The sequence below is a fragment of the Pelobates fuscus genome, chromosome 3 (genome assembly GCF_036172605.1).
Source record: "Pelobates fuscus isolate aPelFus1 chromosome 3, aPelFus1.pri, whole genome shotgun sequence".
Classification (NCBI taxonomy): Eukaryota; Metazoa; Chordata; class Amphibia; order Anura; family Pelobatidae; genus Pelobates; species Pelobates fuscus.
In genome coordinates this window covers 392,390,357-392,404,751 of record NC_086319.1, presented here as the reverse complement: position 1 = coordinate 392,404,751, position 14,395 = coordinate 392,390,357, and the positions used below count along the sequence as shown (strand labels likewise).

General features: G+C 39.4%; 3 non-coding genes across 3 annotated transcripts; all 3 read right to left on the bottom strand.

Annotated features, from left to right (window-relative positions):
• Positions 1 to 2,214: 2,214 nt before the first annotated feature.
• On the bottom strand, positions 2,215 to 2,286 carry TRNAE-UUC (transfer RNA glutamic acid (anticodon UUC)). The gene has a single exon. It is a non-coding gene; the product is annotated as a tRNA-Glu (tRNA).
• Positions 2,287 to 7,255: 4,969 nt separating this feature from the next.
• Positions 7,256 to 7,327, bottom strand: TRNAE-UUC (transfer RNA glutamic acid (anticodon UUC)). Its single transcript has one exon. It is a non-coding gene; the product is annotated as a tRNA-Glu (tRNA).
• Positions 7,328 to 13,556: 6,229 nt separating this feature from the next.
• On the bottom strand, positions 13,557 to 13,628 carry TRNAE-UUC (transfer RNA glutamic acid (anticodon UUC)). The gene has a single exon. It is a non-coding gene; the product is annotated as a tRNA-Glu (tRNA).
• Between the last annotated feature and the right edge of the window lie 767 nt (positions 13,629 to 14,395).

The window sequence follows — 14,395 nt, the reverse complement described above, 5'->3', positions numbered from 1 at the left end:
TCTTTGGAGCGGGGTTAAATATTGAGCTATGTTTGGGAGCTCACAAACTCCACACTTCGCAAGATTCTTCATACATCTTCTGGAATAAATATATCACAGCACTGCATTGATAGGCTGCTTTAGGTCAAGAAAAGAAAGCCACCAAGCATGATGTTCTACCACCTGAGTGAAAAATCAAGAAGAACCTTAAGCAATACGCCAAATGCAAGCCCTTGCCATGCCTGGTTAAATGGTAAATCGTTTAGCTTCTCTGGAGAATCTTTTGATTGACTGATTTTCCCATATAATGAAATCCTGGCATTTTTGGAGACCTTTTGGCACCTTTGCCGTCATGTTCCTTGTGTCCAAAAGATACTTGGGAGTAAAATCTGTCACCAAAAAGAAAGGTTTTGGCAACCTTGCGGAAGCTAAAAGTACCCGTTCTAAAGTGCTCTTGGAGGAAGTAAGTTTTTGCAAAGGTGGCGTGGCCTTCTTTGATATCAGCAATATGCCTTAAAAGGGTTTAAACGAGTAAAACTATTAGAGCGTCAGTGTCTTGATGTTAATGCAAGGTGCATTGAATCTAATTTTTTGACATGTTTGCAAGACATGACTTCATTGGAATGTCCTGGATTGGTAAAAACTAATCTATCTGCATATAATCCTCAAGGGACGCTTTCTTGTGCTTTAGGCAGAAGCGACAATTTCCATTTCAAGCAAAAGTCATTTTTCCCTGCCAAATAATAACATTTTGTTTATTGAATGTTGATGTGTTCTTTAGAAAAGTCCTGTTCTGTGCACATAAAATGTTACGTGTAGTAAATTCTCTCATCCAGGATGTATTGGAATACGATGTTTATTTCTATAATCTGACTAGGAGCAATCTTCAATCCAGTGCGGATAGAATAGTAAACCGGAGACATTAACTTATATGGGTGAGATTAAAATGTGACTAAAGAAGAAAAGCTAAGGACAATTCCCATACCGGGAGTCGAACCCGGGCCGCTGGGTGAAAACCAGGAATCCTAACCGCTAGACCATATGGGAAGCTCTGTCACCTTTTCTCTAGAGTGGGTAACACAAGACAACCAAAAGTTCTTGGCATTTTGAAAGTTTTCCTAAAATGATTTGTTTTCACCTCTATGTCTGAAAAAACAGGAATCCTAAATGCCAGACCAAGTGAAAAGCTTAAATTATTTTGACACGGATCGGTTGACATAAGGAGAAGGTTGCCTGAAGATTATGCAAGAAAAGGAAGCTCTTGCAAAAAGGCATTATCCTCTTTGGAGCGGGGTTAAACATTGAGCTATGTTTGGGAGCTCACAAACTCCACACTTCGCAAGTTTCTTCATACATCTTCTGGAATAAATATATCACAGCACTGCATTGATAGGCTGCTTTAGGTCAAGAAAAGAAAGCCACCAAGCATGATGTTCTACCACCTGAGTGAAAAATCAAGAAGAACCTTAAGCAATACGCCAAATGCAAACCCTTGCCATGCCTGGTTAAATGGTAAATCGTTTAGCTTCTCTGGAGAATCTTTTGATTGACTGATTTTCCCATATAATGAAATGCTGGCATTTTTGGAGACCTTTTGGCACCTTTGCCGTCATGTTCCTTGTGTCCAAAAGATACTTGGGAGTAAAATCTATCACCGAAAAGAAAGGTTTTGGCAACCTTGTGGAAGCTAAAAGCACCCGTTCTAAAGTGCTCTTGGAGGAAGTAAGTTTTTGCAAAGGTGGCGTGGCCTTCTTTGATATCAGCAATATGCCTTAAAAGGGTTTAAACGAGTAAAACTATTAGAGCGTCAGTGTCTTGATGTTAATGCAAGGTGCATTGAATCTAATTTTTTGACATGTTTGCAAGACATGACTTCATTGGAAGGTCCTGGATTGGTAAAAAACTAATCTATCTGCATATAATCCTGAAGGGACGCTTTCTTGTGCTTTAGGCAGAAGCACAATTTCCATTTCAAGCAAAAGTCATTTTTTCCCTGCCAAATAATAAAAAATTTTCATTGAATGTTGATGTGTTCTTTAGAAAAGTCCTGTTCTGTGCACATAAAATGTTACGTGTAGTAAATTTTCTCATCCAGGATGTATTGGAATACGATGTTTATTTCTATAATCTGACTAGGAGCAATCTTCAATCCAGTGCGGATAGAATAGTAAACCGGAGACATTAATTTATATGGGTGAGATTAAAAGGTGATTAAAGAAGAAAAGCAAAGGACAATTCCCATACCGGGAGTCGAACCCGGGCCGCCTGGGTGAAAACCAGGAATCCTAACCGCTAGACCATATGGGAAGCTCTGTCACCTTTTCTCTAGAGTGGGTAACACAAGACAACCAAAAGTTCTTGGCATTTTGAAAGGTTTCCTAAAATGATTTGTTTTCACCTCTATGTCTGAAAAAACAGGAATCCTAAATGCCAGACCAAGTGAAAAGCTTAACTTATTTTGACACGGATCGGTTGACATAAGGAGAAGGTTGCCTGAAGATTATGCAAGAAAAGGAAGCTCTTGCAAAAAGGCATTATCCTCTTTGGAGCGGGGTTAAACATTGAGCTATGTTTGGGAGCTCACAAACTCCACACTTCGCAAGATTCTTCATACATCTTCTGGAATAAATATATCACAGCACTGCATTGATAGGCTGCTTTAGGTCAAGAAAAGAAAGCCACCAAGCATGATGTTCTACCACCTGAGTGAAAAATCAAGAAGAACCTTAAGCAATACGCCAAATGCAAACCCTTGCCATGCCTGGTTAAATGGTAAATCGTTTAGCTTCTCTGGAGAATCTTTTGATTGACTGATTTTCCCATATAATGAAATGCTGGCATTTTTGGAGACCTTTTGGCACCGTTGCCGTCATGTTCCTTGTGTCCAAAAGATACTTGGGAGTAAAATCTATCACCGAAAAGAAAGGTTTTGGCAACCTTGTGGAAGCTAAAAGCACCCGTTCTAAAGTGCTCTTGGAGGAAGTAAGTTTTTGCAAAGGTGGCGTGGCCTTCTTTGATATCAGCAATATGCCTTAAAAGGGTTTAAACGAGTAAAACTATTAGAGCGTCAGTGTCTTGATGTTAATGCAAGGTGCATTGAATCTAATTTTTTGACATGTTTGCAAGACATGACTTCATTGGAAGGTCCTGGATTGGTAAAAAACTAATCTATCTGCATATAATCCTCAAGGGACGCTTTCTTGTGCTTTAGGCAGAAGCGACAATTTCCATTTCAAGCAAAAGTCATTTTTCCCTGCCAAATAATAACATTTTGTTTATTGAATGTTGATGTGTTCTTTAGAAAAGTCCTGTTCTGTGCACATAAAATGTTACGTGTAGTAAATTTTCTCATCCAGGATGTATTGGAATACGATGTTTATTTCTATAATCTGACTAGGAGCAATCTTCAATCCAGTGCGGATAGAATAGTAAACCGGAGACATTAACTTATATGGGTGAGATTAAAATGTGACTAAAGAAGAAAAGCTAAGGACAATTCCCATACCGGGAGTCGAACCCAGGCCGCTGGGTGAAAACCAGGAATCCTAACCGCTAGACCATATGGGAAGCTCTGTCCCCTTTTCTCTAGAGTGGGTAACACAAGACAACCAAAAGTTCTTGGCATTTTGAAAGGTTTCCTAAAATGATTTGTTTTCACCTCTATGTCTGAAAAAACAGGAATCCTAAATGCCAGACCAAGTGAAAAGCTTAACTTATTTTGACACGGATCGGTTGACATAAGGAGAAGGTTGCCTGAAGATTATGCAAGAAAAGGAAGCTCTTGCAAAAAGGCATTATCCTCTTTGGAGCGGGGTTAAACATTGAGCTATGTTTGGGAGCTCACAAACTCCACACTTCGCAAGATTCTTCATACATCTTCTGGAATAAATATATCTCAGCACTGCATTGATAGGCTGCTTTAGGTCAAGAAAAGAAAGCCACCAAGCATGATGTTCTACCACCTGAGTGAAAAATCAAGAAGAACCTTAAGCAATACGCCAAATGCAAACCCTTGCCATGCCTGGTTAAATGGTAAATCGTTTAGCTTCTCTGGAGAATCTTTTGATTGACTGATTTTCCCATATAATGAAATGCTGGCATTTTTGGAGACCTTTTGGCACCTTTGCCGTCATGTTCCTTGTGTCCAAAAGATACTTGGGAGTAAAATCTATCACCGAAAAGAAAGGTTTTGGCAACCTTGTGGAAGCTAAAAGCACCCGTTCTAAAGTGCTCTTGGAGGAAGTAAGTTTTTGCAAAGGTGGCGTGGCCTTCTTTGATATCAGCAATATGCCTTAAAAGGGTTTAAACGAGTAAAACTATTAGAGCGTCAGTGTCTTGATGTTAATGCAAGGTGCACTGAATCTAATTTTTTGACATGTTTGCAAGACATGACTTCATTGGAAGGTCCTGGATTGGTAAAAAACTAATCTATCTGCATATAATCCTCAAGGGACGCTTTCTTGTGCTTTAGGCAGAAGCGACAATTTCCATTTCAAGCAAAAGTCATTTTTTCCCTGCCAAATAATAAAAAAATTTTCATTGAATGTTGATGTGTTCTTTAGAAAAGTCCTGTTCTGTGCACATAAAATGTTACGTGTAGTAAATTCTCTCATCCAGGATGTATTGGAATACGATGTTTATTTCTATAATCTGACTAGGAGCAATCTTCAATCCAGTGCGGATAGAATAGTAAACCGGAGACATTAACTTATATGGGTGAGATTAAAATGTGACTAAAGAAGAAAAGCTAAGGACAATTCCCATACCGGAAGTCGAACCCGGGCCGCCTGGGTGAAAACCAGGAATCCTAACCGCTAGACCATATGGGAAGCTCTGTCACCTTTTCTCTAGAGTGGGTAACACAAGACAACCAAAAGTTCTTGGCATTTTGAAAGGTTTCCTAAAATGATTTGTTTTCACCTCTATGTCTGAAAAAACAGGAATCCTAAATGCCAGACCAAGTGAAAAGCTTAACTTATTTGGACACGGATCGGTTGACATAAGGAGAAGGTTGCCTGAAGATTATGCAAGAAAAGGAAGCTCTTGCAAAAAGGCATTATCCTCTTTGGAGCGGGGTTAAACATTGAGCTATGTTTGGGAGCTCACAAACTCCACACTTCGCAAGATTCTTCATACATCTTCTGGAATAAATATATCACAGCACTGCATTGATAGGCTGCTTTAGGTCAAGAAAAGAAAGCCACCAAGCATGATGTTCTACCACCTGAGTGAAAAATCAAGAAGAACCTTAAGCAATACGCCAAATGCAAGCCCTTGCCATGCCTGGTTAAATGGTAAATCGTTTAGCTTCTCTGGAGAATCTTTTGATTGACTGATTTTCCCATATAATGAAATGCTGGCATTTTTGGAGACCTTTTGGCACCTTTGCCGTCATGTTCTTTGTGTCCAAAAGATACTTGGGAGTAAAATCTGTCACCAAAAAGAAAGGTTTTGGCAACCTTGCGGAAGCTAAAAGTACCCGTTCTAAAGTGCTCTTGGAGGAAGTAAGTTTTTGCAAAGGTGGCGTGGCCTTCTTTGATATCAGCAATATGCCTTAAAAGGGTTTAAACGAGTAAAACTATTAGAGCGTCAGTGTCTTGATGTTAATGCAAGGTGCATTGAATCTAATTTTTTGACATGTTTGCAAGACATGACTTCATTGGAAGGTCCTGGATTGGTAAAAACTAATCTATCTGCATATAATCCTCAAGGGACGCTTTCTTGTGCTTTAGGCAGAAGCGACAATTTCCATTTCAAGCAAAAGTCATTTTTCCCTGCCAAATAATAACATTTTGTTTATTGAATGTTGATGTGTTCTTTAGAAAAGTCCTGTTCTGTGCACATAAAATGTTACGTGTAGTAAATTCTCTCATCCAGGATGTATTGGAATACGATGTTTATTTCTATAATCTGACTAGGAGCAATCTTCAATCCAGTGCGGATAGAATAGTAAACCGGAGACATTAACTTATATGGGTGAGATTAAAATGTGACTAAAGAAGAAAAGCTAAGGACAATTCCCATACCGGGAGTCGAACCCGGGCCGCTGGGTGAAAACCAGGAATCCTAACCGCTAGACCATATGGGAAACTCTGTCACCTTTTCTCTAGAGTGGGTAACACAAGACAACCAAAAGTTCTTGGCATTTTGAAAGGTTTCCTAAAATGATTTGTTTTCACCTCTATGTCTGAAAAAACAGGAATCCTAAATGCCAGACCAAGTGAAAAGCTTAACTTATTTTGACACGGATCGGTTGACATAAGGAGAAGGTTGCCTGAAGATTATGCAAGAAAAGGAAGCTCTTGCAAAAAGGCATTATCCTCTTTGGAGCGGGGTTAAACATTGAGCTATGTTTGGGAGCTCACAAACTCCACACTTCGCAAGTTTCTTCATACATCTTCTGGAATAAATATATCACAGCACTGCATTGATAGGCTGCTTTAGGTCAAGAAAAGAAAGCCACCAAGCATGATGTTCTACCACCTGAGTGAAAAATCAAGAAGAACCTTAAGCAATACGCCAAATGCAAACCCTTGCCATGCCTGGTTAAATGGTAAATCGTTTAGCTTCTCTGGAGAATCTTTTGATTGACTGATTTTCCCATATAATGAAATGCTGGCATTTTTGGAGACCTTTTGGCACCTTTGCCGTCATGTTCCTTGTGTCCAAAAGATACTTGGGAGTAAAATCTATCACCGAAAAGAAAGGTTTTGGCAACCTTGTGGAAGCTAAAAGCACCCGTTCTAAAGTGCTCTTGGAGGAAGTAAGTTTTTGCAAAGGTGGCGTGGCCTTCTTTGATATCAGCAATATGCCTTAAAAGGGTTTAAACGAGTAAAACTATTAGAGCGTCAGTGTCTTGATGTTAATGCAAGGTGCATTGAATCTAATTTTTTGACATGTTTGCAAGACATGACTTCATTGGAAGGTCCTGGATTGGTAAAAAACTAATCTATCTGCATATAATCCTGAAGGGACGCTTTCTTGTGCTTTAGGCAGAAGCACAATTTCCATTTCAAGCAAAAGTCATTTTTTCCCTGCCAAATAATAAAAAATTTTCATTGAATGTTGATGTGTTCTTTAGAAAAGTCCTGTTCTGTGCACATAAAATGTTACGTGTAGTAAATTTTCTCATCCAGGATGTATTGGAATACGATGTTTATTTCTATAATCTGACTAGGAGCAATCTTCAATCCAGTGCGGATAGAATAGTAAACCGGAGACATTAATTTATATGGGTGAGATTAAAAGGTGATTAAAGAAGAAAAGCAAAGGACAATTCCCATACCGGGAGTCGAACCCGGGCCGCCTGGGTGAAAACCAGGAATCCTAACCGCTAGACCATATGGGAAGCTCTGTCACCTTTTCTCTAGAGTGGGTAACACAAGACAACCAAAAGTTCTTGGCATTTTGAAAGGTTTCCTAAAATGATTTGTTTTCACCTCTATGTCTGAAAAAACAGGAATCCTAAATGCCAGACCAAGTGAAAAGCTTAACTTATTTTGACACGGATCGGTTGACATAAGGAGAAGGTTGCCTGAAGATTATGCAAGAAAAGGAAGCTCTTGCAAAAAGGCATTATCCTCTTTGGAGCGGGGTTAAACATTGAGCTATGTTTGGGAGCTCACAAACTCCACACTTCGCAAGATTCTTCATACATCTTCTGGAATAAATATATCACAGCACTGCATTGATAGGCTGCTTTAGGTCAAGAAAAGAAAGCCACCAAGCATGATGTTCTACCACCTGAGTGAAAAATCAAGAAGAACCTTAAGCAATACGCCAAATGCAAACCCTTGCCATGCCTGGTTAAATGGTAAATCGTTTAGCTTCTCTGGAGAATCTTTTGATTGACTGATTTTCCCATATAATGAAATGCTGGCATTTTTGGAGACCTTTTGGCACCGTTGCCGTCATGTTCCTTGTGTCCAAAAGATACTTGGGAGTAAAATCTATCACCGAAAAGAAAGGTTTTGGCAACCTTGTGGAAGCTAAAAGCACCCGTTCTAAAGTGCTCTTGGAGGAAGTAAGTTTTTGCAAAGGTGGCGTGGCCTTCTTTGATATCAGCAATATGCCTTAAAAGGGTTTAAACGAGTAAAACTATTAGAGCGTCAGTGTCTTGATGTTAATGCAAGGTGCATTGAATCTAATTTTTTGACATGTTTGCAAGACATGACTTCATTGGAAGGTCCTGGATTGGTAAAAAACTAATCTATCTGCATATAATCCTCAAGGGACGCTTTCTTGTGCTTTAGGCAGAAGCGACAATTTCCATTTCAAGCAAAAGTCATTTTTCCCTGCCAAATAATAACATTTTGTTTATTGAATGTTGATGTGTTCTTTAGAAAAGTCCTGTTCTGTGCACATAAAATGTTACGTGTAGTAAATTTTCTCATCCAGGATGTATTGGAATACGATGTTTATTTCTATAATCTGACTAGGAGCAATCTTCAATCCAGTGCGGATAGAATAGTAAACCGGAGACATTAACTTATATGGGTGAGATTAAAATGTGACTAAAGAAGAAAAGCTAAGGACAATTCCCATACCGGGAGTCGAACCCAGGCCGCTGGGTGAAAACCAGGAATCCTAACCGCTAGACCATATGGGAAGCTCTGTCCCCTTTTCTCTAGAGTGGGTAACACAAGACAACCAAAAGTTCTTGGCATTTTGAAAGGTTTCCTAAAATGATTTGTTTTCACCTCTATGTCTGAAAAAACAGGAATCCTAAATGCCAGACCAAGTGAAAAGCTTAACTTATTTTGACACGGATCGGTTGACATAAGGAGAAGGTTGCCTGAAGATTATGCAAGAAAAGGAAGCTCTTGCAAAAAGGCATTATCCTCTTTGGAGCGGGGTTAAACATTGAGCTATGTTTGGGAGCTCACAAACTCCACACTTCGCAAGATTCTTCATACATCTTCTGGAATAAATATATCTCAGCACTGCATTGATAGGCTGCTTTAGGTCAAGAAAAGAAAGCCACCAAGCATGATGTTCTACCACCTGAGTGAAAAATCAAGAAGAACCTTAAGCAATACGCCAAATGCAAACCCTTGCCATGCCTGGTTAAATGGTAAATCGTTTAGCTTCTCTGGAGAATCTTTTGATTGACTGATTTTCCCATATAATGAAATGCTGGCATTTTTGGAGACCTTTTGGCACCTTTGCCGTCATGTTCCTTGTGTCCAAAAGATACTTGGGAGTAAAATCTATCACCGAAAAGAAAGGTTTTGGCAACCTTGTGGAAGCTAAAAGCACCCGTTCTAAAGTGCTCTTGGAGGAAGTAAGTTTTTGCAAAGGTGGCGTGGCCTTCTTTGATATCAGCAATATGCCTTAAAAGGGTTTAAACGAGTAAAACTATTAGAGCGTCAGTGTCTTGATGTTAATGCAAGGTGCACTGAATCTAATTTTTTGACATGTTTGCAAGACATGACTTCATTGGAAGGTCCTGGATTGGTAAAAAACTAATCTATCTGCATATAATCCTCAAGGGACGCTTTCTTGTGCTTTAGGCAGAAGCGACAATTTCCATTTCAAGCAAAAGTCATTTTTTCCCTGCCAAATAATAAAAAAATTTTCATTGAATGTTGATGTGTTCTTTAGAAAAGTCCTGTTCTGTGCACATAAAATGTTACGTGTAGTAAATTCTCTCATCCAGGATGTATTGGAATACGATGTTTATTTCTATAATCTGACTAGGAGCAATCTTCAATCCAGTGCGGATAGAATAGTAAACCGGAGACATTAACTTATATGGGTGAGATTAAAATGTGACTAAAGAAGAAAAGCTAAGGACAATTCCCATACCGGAAGTCGAACCCGGGCCGCCTGGGTGAAAACCAGGAATCCTAACCGCTAGACCATATGGGAAGCTCTGTCACCTTTTCTCTAGAGTGGGTAACACAAGACAACCAAAAGTTCTTGGCATTTTGAAAGGTTTCCTAAAATGATTTGTTTTCACCTCTATGTCTGAAAAAACAGGAATCCTAAATGCCAGACCAAGTGAAAAGCTTAACTTATTTGGACACGGATCGGTTGACATAAGGAGAAGGTTGCCTGAAGATTATGCAAGAAAAGGAAGCTCTTGCAAAAAGGCATTATCCTCTTTGGAGCGGGGTTAAACATTGAGCTATGTTTGGGAGCTCACAAACTCCACACTTCGCAAGATTCTTCATACATCTTCTGGAATAAATATATCACAGCACTGCATTGATAGGCTGCTTTAGGTCAAGAAAAGAAAGCCACCAAGCATGATGTTCTACCACCTGAGTGAAAAATCAAGAAGAACCTTAAGCAATACGCCAAATGCAAGCCCTTGCCATGCCTGGTTAAATGGTAAATCGTTTAGCTTCTCTGGAGAATCTTTTGATTGACTGATTTTCCCATATAATGAAATGCTGGCATTTTTGGAGACCTTTTGGCACCTTTGCCGTCATGTTCTTTGTGTCCAAAAGATACTTGGGAGTAAAATCTGTCACCAAAAAGAAAGGTTTTGGCAACCTTGCGGAAGCTAAAAGTACCCGTTCTAAAGTGCTCTTGGAGGAAGTAAGTTTTTGCAAAGGTGGCGTGGCCTTCTTTGATATCAGCAATATGCCTTAAAAGGGTTTAAACGAGTAAAACTATTAGAGCGTCAGTGTCTTGATGTTAATGCAAGGTGCATTGAATCTAATTTTTTGACATGTTTGCAAGACATGACTTCATTGGAAGGTCCTGGATTGGTAAAAACTAATCTATCTGCATATAATCCTCAAGGGACGCTTTCTTGTGCTTTAGGCAGAAGCGACAATTTCCATTTCAAGCAAAAGTCATTTTTCCCTGCCAAATAATAACATTTTGTTTATTGAATGTTGATGTGTTCTTTAGAAAAGTCCTGTTCTGTGCACATAAAATGTTACGTGTAGTAAATTCTCTCATCCAGGATGTATTGGAATACGATGTTTATTTCTATAATCTGACTAGGAGCAATCTTCAATCCAGTGCGGATAGAATAGTAAACCGGAGACATTAACTTATATGGGTGAGATTAAAATGTGACTAAAGAAGAAAAGCTAAGGACAATTCCCATACCGGGAGTCGAACCCGGGCCGCTGGGTGAAAACCAGGAATCCTAACCGCTAGACCATATGGGAAACTCTGTCACCTTTTCTCTAGAGTGGGTAACACAAGACAACCAAAAGTTCTTGGCATTTTGAAAGGTTTCCTAAAATGATTTGTTTTCACCTCTATGTCTGAAAAAACAGGAATCCTAAATGCCAGACCAAGTGAAAAGCTTAACTTATTTTGACACGGATCGGTTGACATAAGGAGAAGGTTGCCTGAAGATTATGCAAGAAAAGGAAGCTCTTGCAAAAAGGCATTATCCTCTTTGGAGCGGGGTTAAACATTGAGCTATGTTTGGGAGCTCACAAACTCCACACTTCGCAAGTTTCTTCATACATCTTCTGGAATAAATATATCACAGCACTGCATTGATAGGCTGCTTTAGGTCAAGAAAAGAAAGCCACCAAGCATGATGTTCTACCACCTGAGTGAAAAATCAAGAAGAACCTTAAGCAATACGCCAAATGCAAACCCTTGCCATGCCTGGTTAAATGGTAAATCGTTTAGCTTCTCTGGAGAATCTTTTGATTGACTGATTTTCCCATATAATGAAATGCTGGCATTTTTGGAGACCTTTTGGCACCTTTGCCGTCATGTTCCTTGTGTCCAAAAGATACTTGGGAGTAAAATCTATCACCGAAAAGAAAGGTTTTGGCAACCTTGTGGAAGCTAAAAGCACCCGTTCTAAAGTGCTCTTGGAGGAAGTAAGTTTTTGCAAAGGTGGCGTGGCCTTCTTTGATATCAGCAATATGCCTTAAAAGGGTTTAAACGAGTAAAACTATTAGAGCGTCAGTGTCTTGATGTTAATGCAAGGTGCATTGAATCTAATTTTTTGACATGTTTGCAAGACATGACTTCATTGGAAGGTCCTGGATTGGTAAAAAACTAATCTATCTGCATATAATCCTCAAGGGACGCTTTCTTGTGCTTTAGGCAGAAGCGACAATTTCCATTTCAAGCAAAAGTCATTTTTCCCTGCCAAATAATAACATTTTGTTTATTGAATGTTGATGTGTTCTTTAGAAAAGTCCTGTTCTGTGCACATAAAATGTTACGTGTAGTAAATTTTCTCATCCAGGATGTATTGGAATACGATGTTTATTTCTATAATCTGACTAGGAGCAATCTTCAATCCAGTGCGGATAGAATAGTAAACCGGAGACATTAACTTATATGGGTGAGATTAAAATGTGACTAAAGAAGAAAAGCTAAGGACAATTCCCATACCGGGAGTCAAACCCGGGCCGCTGGGTGAAAACCAGGAATCCTAACCGCTAGACCATATGGGAAGCTCTGTCCCCTTTTCTCTAGAGTGGGTAACACAAGACAACCAAAAGTTCTTGGCATTTTGAAAGGTTTCCTAAAATGATTTGTTTTCACCTCTATGTCTGAAAAAACAGGAATCCTAAATGCCAGACCAAGTGAAAAGCTTAACTTATTTTGACACGGATCGGTTGACATAAGGAGAAGGTTGCCTGAAGATTATGCAAGAAAAGGAAGCTCTTGCAAAAAGGCATTATCCTCTTTGGAGCGGGGTTAAACATTGAGCTATGTTTGGGAGCTCACAAACTCCACACTTCGCAAGATTCTTCATACATCTTCTGGAATAAATATATCTCAGCACTGCATTGATAGGCTGCTTTAGGTCAAGAAAAGAAAGCCACCAAGCATGATGTTCTACCACCTGAGTGAAAAATCAAGAAGAACCTTAAGCAATACGCCAAATGCAAACCCTTGCCATGCCTGGTTAAATGGTAAATCGTTTAGCTTCTCTGGAGAATCTTTTGATTGACTGATTTTCCCATATAATGAAATGCTGGCATTTTTGGAGACCTTTTGGCACCTTTGCCGTCATGTTCCTTGTGTCCAAAAGATACTTGGGAGTAAAATCTATCACCGAAAAGAAAGGTTTTGGCAACCTTGTGGAAGCTAAAAGCACCCGTTCTAAAGTGCTCTTGGAGGAAGTAAGTTTTTGCAAAGGTGGCGTGGCCTTCTTTGATATCAGCAATATGCCTTAAAAGGGTTTAAACGAGTAAAACTATTAGAGCGTCAGTGTCTTGATGTTAATGCAAGGTGCACTGAATCTAATTTTTTGACATGTTTGCAAGACATGACTTCATTGGAAGGTCCTGGATTGGTAAAAAACTAATCTATCTGCATATAATCCTCAAGGGACGCTTTCTTGTGCTTTAGGCAGAAGCGACAATTTCCATTTCAAGCAAAAGTCATTTTTTCCCTGCCAAATAATAAAAAATTTTCATTGAATGTTGATGTGTTCTTTAGAAAAGTCCTGTTCTGTGCACATAAAATGTTACGTGTATTAATTCTCTCATCCAGGATGTATTGGAATACGATGTTTATTTCTATAATCTGACTAGGAGCAATCTTCAATCCAGTGCGGATAGAATAGTAAACCGGAGACATTAACTTATATGGGTGAGATTAAAATGTGACTAAAGAAGAAAAGCTAAGGACAATTCCCATACCGGGAGTCGAACCCGGGCCGCCTGGGTGAAAACCAGGAATCCTAACCGCTAGACCATATGGGAAGCTCTGTCACCTTTTCTCTAGAGGGGGTAACACAAGACAACCAAAAGTTCTTGGCATTTTGAAAGGTTTCCTAAAATGATTTGTTTTCACCTCTATGTCTGAAAAAACAGGAATCCTAAATGCCAGACCAAGTGAAAAGCTTAACTTATTTGGACACGGATCGGTTGACATAAGGAGAAGGTTGCCTGAAGATTATGCAAGAAAAGGAAGCTCTTGCAAAAAGGCATTATCCTCTTTGGAGCGGGGTTAAACATTGAGCTATGTTTGGGAGCTCACAAACTCCACACTTCGCAAGATTCTTCATACATCTTCTGGAATAAATATATCACAGCACTGCATTGATAGGCTGCTTTAGGTCAAGAAAAGAAAGCCACCAAGCATGATGTTCTACCACCTGAGTGAAAAATCAAGAAGAACCTTAAGCAATACGCCAAATGCAAGCCCTTGCCATGCCTGGTTAAATGGTAAATCGTTTAGCTTCTCTGGAGAATCTTTTGATTGACTGATTTTCCCATATAATGAAATCCTGGCATTTTTGGAGACCTTTTGGCACCTTTGCTGTCATGTTCCTTGTGTCCAAAAGATACTTGGGAGTAAAATCTGTCACCAAAAAGAAAGGTTTTGGCAACCTTGCGGAAGCTAAAAGTACCCGTTCTAAAGTGCTCTTGGAGGAAGTAAGTTTTTGCAAAGGTGGCGTGGCCTTCTTTGATATCAGCAATATGCCTTAAAAGGGTTTAAACGAGTAAAACTATTAGAGCGTCAGTGT